General features: G+C 42.7%; 1 long non-coding RNA gene across 1 annotated transcript; it reads right to left on the bottom strand.

Annotated features, from left to right (window-relative positions):
* Window positions 1–3,032: 3,032 nt before the first annotated feature.
* On the bottom strand, window positions 3,033–4,621 carry LOC139413940 (uncharacterized). The gene is made up of 2 exons (XR_011634848.1): window positions 4,537–4,621; window positions 3,033–3,677 (listed from the first exon to the last, which is right to left on the bottom strand). It is a non-coding gene; the product is annotated as an uncharacterized lncRNA (long non-coding RNA).
* Window positions 4,622–7,038: the final 2,417 nt, after the last annotated feature.

Here is a 7,038-nt window from a genome sequence, read left to right as displayed (position 1 = left end):
CAAGCCCTGTTTAACTAACGTAAAGCTAAGCTCCAGAGTGACTGCAAGCCCTGTTTAACTAACGTAAAGCTGAGCTCCAGAGTGACTTCAAGCCCTGTTTAACTAACGTAAAGCTGAGCTCCAGAGTGACTTCAAGCCCTGTTTAACTAACGTAAAGCTGAGCTCCAGAGTGACTTCAAGCCTTGTTTAACTAACGTAAAGCTGAGCTCCAGAGTGACTTCAAGCCCTGTTTAACTAACGTAAAGCTGAGCTCCAGAGTGACTTCAAGCCCTGTTTAACTATCGTAAAGCTGAGCTCCAGAATGACTTCAAGCCCTGTTTAACTAACGTAAAGTTGAGCTCCAGAGTGACTTCAAGCCCTGTTTAACTAACGTAAAGCTGAGCTCCAGAGTGACTTCAAGCCTTGTTTAACTAACGTAAAGCTGAGCTGCAGAATGACTTCAAGCCCTGTTTAACTAACGTAAAGCTGAGCTCCAGAGTTAACAAGCTAAATAAATTAAATAATAATTTAGCAAATTTTATAAATACCCTGAATTTCTACCTTGTACTTGAACCTGGCTAGTGGTAACGACTTAAAATAAGAGTTAACATAACAGAGCTTTACCTAACATAAAGTAGACGTCTTAACCCCCAGACCATTTATAAAGTCTTAACCCCCAGACCATTTATAAAAAGTCTTAACCCTCAGACCATTTATAAAGTCTTAACCCCCAGACCATTTATAAAGTCTTAACCCCCAGACCATTTATAAAGTCTTAACCCCCAGACCATGTATAAAGTCTTAACCCCCAGACCATGTATAAAGTCTTAACCCCCAGACCATTTATAAAGTCTTAACCCCCAGACCATTTATAAAGTCTTAACCCTCAGACCATGTATAAAGTCTTAACCCTCAGACCATGTATAAAGTCTTAACCCTCAGACCATGTATAAAGTCTTAACCCCCAGACCATTTATAAAGTCTTAACCCCCAGACCATTTATAAAGTAGACGTCTTAACCCTTGTTAACAAACTATAATTTTGGCAAGTCGGTTAGGACATCTACTTTGTGCATGACACAAGTAATATTTCCAACAATTGTTTAGAGACAGATTATTTCACTTATAATTCACTGTATCACAATTCCAGTGGGTCAGAAGTTTACATACACTAAGTTGACTGTGCCTTTTAAACAGCTTGGAAAATTCCAGGAAATTATGTCACGGCTTTAGAAGCTTCTGAAAGGCTAATTGACATCATTTGAGTCAATTGGAGGTGTACCTGTGGATGTATTTCAAGGCCTACCTTCAAACTCAGTGCCTCTTTGCTTGACATCATGGGAAAATCAAAACATATCAGTCAAGACCTTAGAAAGAAAAATCTATATCCACAGTAAAACGAGTTCTATATCGACATAACCTGAAAGGCCGCTCAGTAAGGAAGAAGCCACTGCTCCAAAAACGCAATAAAAAAGCCAGACCTCGGTTTGCAACTGCACATGGGGACAAATATCGTACTTTTTGGAGAAATGTCCTCTGGTCTGATGAAACAAAAATAGAACTGTTCGGCCACAATGACCATCGTTATGTTTGGAGGAAAAAGGGGAAGGCTTGCAAGCCAAAGAACACCATCCCAACCGTGAAGCACGGGGGTGACAGCATCATGTTGTGGGGGTGCTTTGCTGCAGGAGGAACTGGTGCACTTCACAGAATAGATGGCATCATGAGGTAGGAAAATTATGTGGATATATTGAAGCAACATCTCAAGACATCAGTCAGGAAGTTAAAGCTTGGTCGCAAATGGGTCTTCCAAATGGACAATGGACAAATAGGTCTTCCAAATGGACAATGACCCGAGCATACTTCCAAAGTTGTGACAAAATGTCTTAAGGACAACAAAGTCAAGGTACATCACAAAGTTCTGACCTCAATTCTATAGAAAATGTGTGGGCAGAACTGAAAAAGTGCTTGCGAGCAAGGTGGCCTACAAACCTGACTCAGTTACACCAGCTCTGTAAGGAGGAATGGGCCAAAATTCACCCAACTTATTGTGGGAAGCTTGTGGAAGGCTACCCAAAACGTAACTGTTCCTGAAGGCTGTGTGTGTAGAGTCAGATAACGGTTGCTGAAGGCTGTGTCTGTAGAGTCAGATAACGGTTGCTGAAGGCTGTGTGTGATGGAAAGTAACACAGAAGACCGATAAGGCTCTGAGAGACACGTTGACAATGGTACAGGTGGAATAACATAGTTAACTGCAAAAATAATATAAAAAACACCAAACAAAGTGTTTTAGTAGGATGTCGGGCCACCACAAGCTGCCAGAACATATTCAGTGCAACTTGGCAGCGCCACCATTCTAGAAGAGTCTGGAACTCCTATTTTGTAGAGATGTGACACCGTTCTTCCACGAGAAATTCCATCATTTGGTGTTTTTGTTGATGGTGGTGGAAACCTCTGTCTCGGGCACCACTCCAGAATCTCCCATTAGTGTTCAATAGGGTTGAGATCCGGTGACTGAGACGACCACCGTGGCATATGGTTTTTCATGCTCATCAAACCATTCAGTGACCACTGGTGCTGCCAATAAAAAGGTGTAATTTAGATTTCGCCATTGAGACACCAATAAAGGTGTAATTGATATATACATCATGTGTCCAAAACATTAAGGACTGTACTCTGTGACCTCTGTAGCCTGTGGCCTCTGTAGCCTGTGGCCTCTGTAGCCTGTGGCCTCTGTAGCCTGTGGCCTCTGTAGCCTGTGGCCTCTGTAGCCTGTGGCCTCTGTAGCCTGTGTAGCCTGTGGCCTCTGTAGCCTGTGGCCTCTGTAGCCTGTGGCCTCTGTAGCCTGTGGCCTCCGTAGCCTGTGGCCTCCGTAGCCTGTGGCCTCCGTAGCCTGTGGCCTCCGTAGCCTGTGGCCACTGTTCACTCATTAGTAAAGAGAATAGAGAAAACACACTACTCACTAAAATTGTCAGTGGAAATCTCAAAATAACACAAAGTCCTTTCTCCACCCAGTGATCCAAAATGGCTTAAATAATAAAACCACAATCGAAAGATATTCTGAGTTTTAATTCTCCATAGAAAAAAAGAGACATAAATCAATTACAATCATGCAATTCTGTAGTACAGATCAGATTCACATCATTATGTAATGTAAATGGAGTTGGATCACTCCAGGGTGAAGTTTCCCCTCAGGTACAGATCTAGGGTCAGCTTCCCCTTCCCACAATCCTAATGTTAACAATTATTGGGGGAAAATTCAAAAACTGACCCGAGACCAGCGTCTAGGGGCACCTTCAGTCTCCCCACACCACCTCAAGGAAGTCAATAACACCATCTGAGGTAAAACGACACGGCCCTGTCCCCTGGTGGTGGAAAATGGAGCTGGTTTTATTGGTAAACGGCCATGTCTCTTTATAAATTAAAACTAAACTATGCCGGTAACACGATTGCAGTTGGAGGTAAGAACTTAACATAATACAAAAAAAAATAACATCCCTAAAGTCAGAATATGATTTGAAATGGTCTGAGGAGAAGTCTTGGGACTAGCATGGTTGTTAGTCCCAACTCGAGTCAGGTAAGACGGTGTCAAACGAGAGGTCCTCTCTCTCTCTCTCAATGTCTTGTGGATCTCGTGTGTCAGTTTCTTTGGGAGGTTTTCAGCTTCCTTCTTGCATCCTTGTGTTTTTTACGGTACTCCTGGGGAAAAAAAAAACATCAGAAAGACATTATCGTATACATTATTCTATATTGTATCCATGATTCTATATTTTATACATTATCGTATCCATGATTCTATATTGTATACATTATCGTATTCGTGATTCTATATTGTATACATTATCGTATTCATGATTCTATATTGTATACATTATCGTATTCATGATTCTATATTGTATACATTATCGTATTCATGATTCTATATTGTATACATTATCGTATTCATGATTCTATATTGTATACATTATCGTATTCATGATTCTATATTGTATACATTATCATATTCATGATTCTATATTGTATAGATTATCGTATTAATTATTCTATATTGTATACATTATTCTATATTGTATACATGATCATATACATGATTCTATATTGTATACATGATCATATACATGATTCTATATTGTATACATGATTCTATATTGTATACATTATTCTATATTGTATACATTATCGTATACATTATTCTATATTGTATACATTATTCTATATTGTATACATTATCGTATACATTATTCTATATTGTATACATTATCGTATACATTATTCTATATTGTATACATTATCGTATACGTGATTCTATACTGTATACAGTATCATATACGTGATTCTATATTGTATACATTATCATATACGTGATTCTATATTGTATACATTATCGTATACATACATAGGTACTTTTTTTGTTGCTTTACCGACAATCATTATTTTACAAAGGAATCCTTTTTAGTTATATTGAAAATTCTTAATGTAATTTGACAGCAATGATTTACTAAAAGTAACTGTAGAATAGTTTTAAGTCCATTACAGTGTCAGACAGACAGGGCCTGACCTCTATGAGTCCCGTCCTCTTCTCCTCCCACATCTCCCTTTGGTCCTCCAGCTTGGATGACCTGCAGAACGCTTTAGGCCCCTCTGATTGGACAAAACAAAAGTGTGTCATGTTGATATTGTGAAAAAGAAAAGAGAGTGTGTTGTGACTGTGAAAAAAGGTCTAACGTTACCTTTCAACCGTTCATCGTCCAGCCGGAAAAAGAAGAAAGCTTTCTTCGACGCCAGCGGCTCTCTAATGAACAGAAACAGTTAACAAAGTCAATACTGGCAGCACTGGCAAAGCAACCCATCTAATACCATCATAATCAATAGTCAAAGCATAATCAATAGTCAAAGCATAATCAATAGTCAAAGCAACCCATCATAATCAATAGGCAAAGCAACCCATCTAATACCATCATAATCAATACCCAGAAGTTCCCAGGTTCACTAAATAACGATGTTGTTTTCTATCAATGACCATGATGTATTTACTACGTAACCGTGTCGACACAGGTAAACGGGGGCCTAACCGGGACCGTACACAGGTAAACGGGGGCCTAACCGGGACCGTACACAGGTAAACGGGGGCCTAACCGTGTCGACACAGGTAAACGGGGGCCTAACCGTGTCGACACAGGTAAACGGGGGCCTAACCGTGTCGACACAGGTAAACGGGGGCCTAACCGTGTCGACACAGGTAAACGGGGGCCTAACCGTGTCGACACAGGTAAACGGGGGCCTAACCGTGTCGACACAGGTAAACGGGGGCCTAACCGTGTCGACACAGGTAAACGGGGGCCTAACCGTGTCGACACAGGTAAACGGGGGCCTAACCGTGTCGACACAGGTAAACGGGGGCCTAACCGTGTCGACACAGGTAAACGGGGGCCTAACCGTGTCGACACAGGTAAACGGGGGCCTAACCGTGTCGACACAGGTAAACGGGGGCCTAACCGTGTCGACACAGGTAAACGGGGGCCTAACCGTGTCGACACAGGTAAACGGGGGCCTAACCGTGTCGACACAGGTAAACGGGGGCCTAACCGTGTCGACACAGGTAAACCGGGGCCTAACCGTGTCGACACAGGTAAACCGGGGCCTAACCGTGTCGATACAGGTAAACGGGGGCCTAACCGTGTCGATACAGGTAAACAGGGGCCTAACTGTGTCGACACAGGTAAACAGGGGCCTAACGGTGTCGATACAGGTAAACGGGGGCCTAACTGTGTCGATACAGGTAAACGGGGGCCTAACCGGGACCGTACACAGGTAAACGGGGGCCTAACCGGGTCGACACAGGTAAACAGGGGCCTAACCGTGTCGACACAGGTAAACGGGGGCCTAACCGTGTCGACACAGGTAAACGGGGGCCTAACCGTGTCGACACAGGTAAACAGGGGCCTAACCGTGTCGACACAGGTAAACAGGGGCCTAACTATCGATACAGGTAAACGGGGGCCTAACTATCGATACAGGTAAACGGGGGCCTAACCGTGTAGATACAGGTAAACAGGGGCCTAACTGTGTCGACACAGGTAAACGGGGGCCTACACCTAAACAAGTGTATACATTTACTCATGCTATTTGGGTTAATATGCAAAAGAAAGACATGAAAACTAATAGGCCCTAATATCTCCTCAAATAAGTGTAACACACTTTAAAACACCTTGTGGCAAACGTAAAATATAACATGTAAAATAATAACACATTCGACTGGTAGATAATAAGTGACTTGTTATTTCTTTAGACTTGTTATAGTTTCTAACTGGTATAACCTGTTATTACCGTGATAAACAGTGTCAGACAGAACAGATCCAGTAGAACTAAGCATTTGGTCTGAGTTCTACAACTGACCAGCACACAGCTTTACAACACTTGTATGACAGCTGGCATGAAAGTGTGTGAGCTGTGTGTGTGTGTGTGAGCTGTGTGTGTGTGTGTGAGCTGTGTGTGTGTGTGTGTGTGTGTGTGTGTTCGCGCTTCATCTGATCTTAGTTTCTTTCTCTCGGTGTGTTTACCCCAAATGGCACCCTTTATAGTGCACTACTGTTGGTCACTACCCTGTCCAAAAGTAGTGCACTTTCAATAAGTAATATGCTATTTGTGACTCAACTTCAGTCTCCCTGTGAGGAGGACATGGCTGATATAAAATGGCAGTTGGTTCTTTTGTGGTGTTTTTTTTATGGCGCGTCATGGCTGGTGTGAGCTGTACTGGCTGCTGTTGTGTCCCCGCCCTTCTTCTCCTCCGTGCAGGCATCTGACGCAGTGATGTCACAAAGGAGGCGGGGCTGAAATAGGAAACCACAGCTTCCTGTTGACGAGACGGAGCCATGAAAGGGAAAGGCTGTGAACGCTTTAAATAGTACCCTTCGTAGTACACCAAGGCTCCCGAGGGCTCTACTCAAATGTAGTGGATTAAAATAGGGGTTAGGGTAGCATATGGGAGGCAGACTGAGGCTAGCAGGAAGAGTGTATGGCTGTGCTATTGGACTGCATCGGTTCTCTCTAAACGAACGAA

The sequence above is a fragment of the Oncorhynchus clarkii genome, chromosome 7 (assembly GCF_045791955.1).
Source record: "Oncorhynchus clarkii lewisi isolate Uvic-CL-2024 chromosome 7, UVic_Ocla_1.0, whole genome shotgun sequence".
In the NCBI taxonomy this organism is placed as follows: domain Eukaryota; kingdom Metazoa; phylum Chordata; class Actinopteri; order Salmoniformes; family Salmonidae; genus Oncorhynchus; species Oncorhynchus clarkii.
This window is presented reverse-complemented; position numbering and strand designations above follow the sequence as displayed.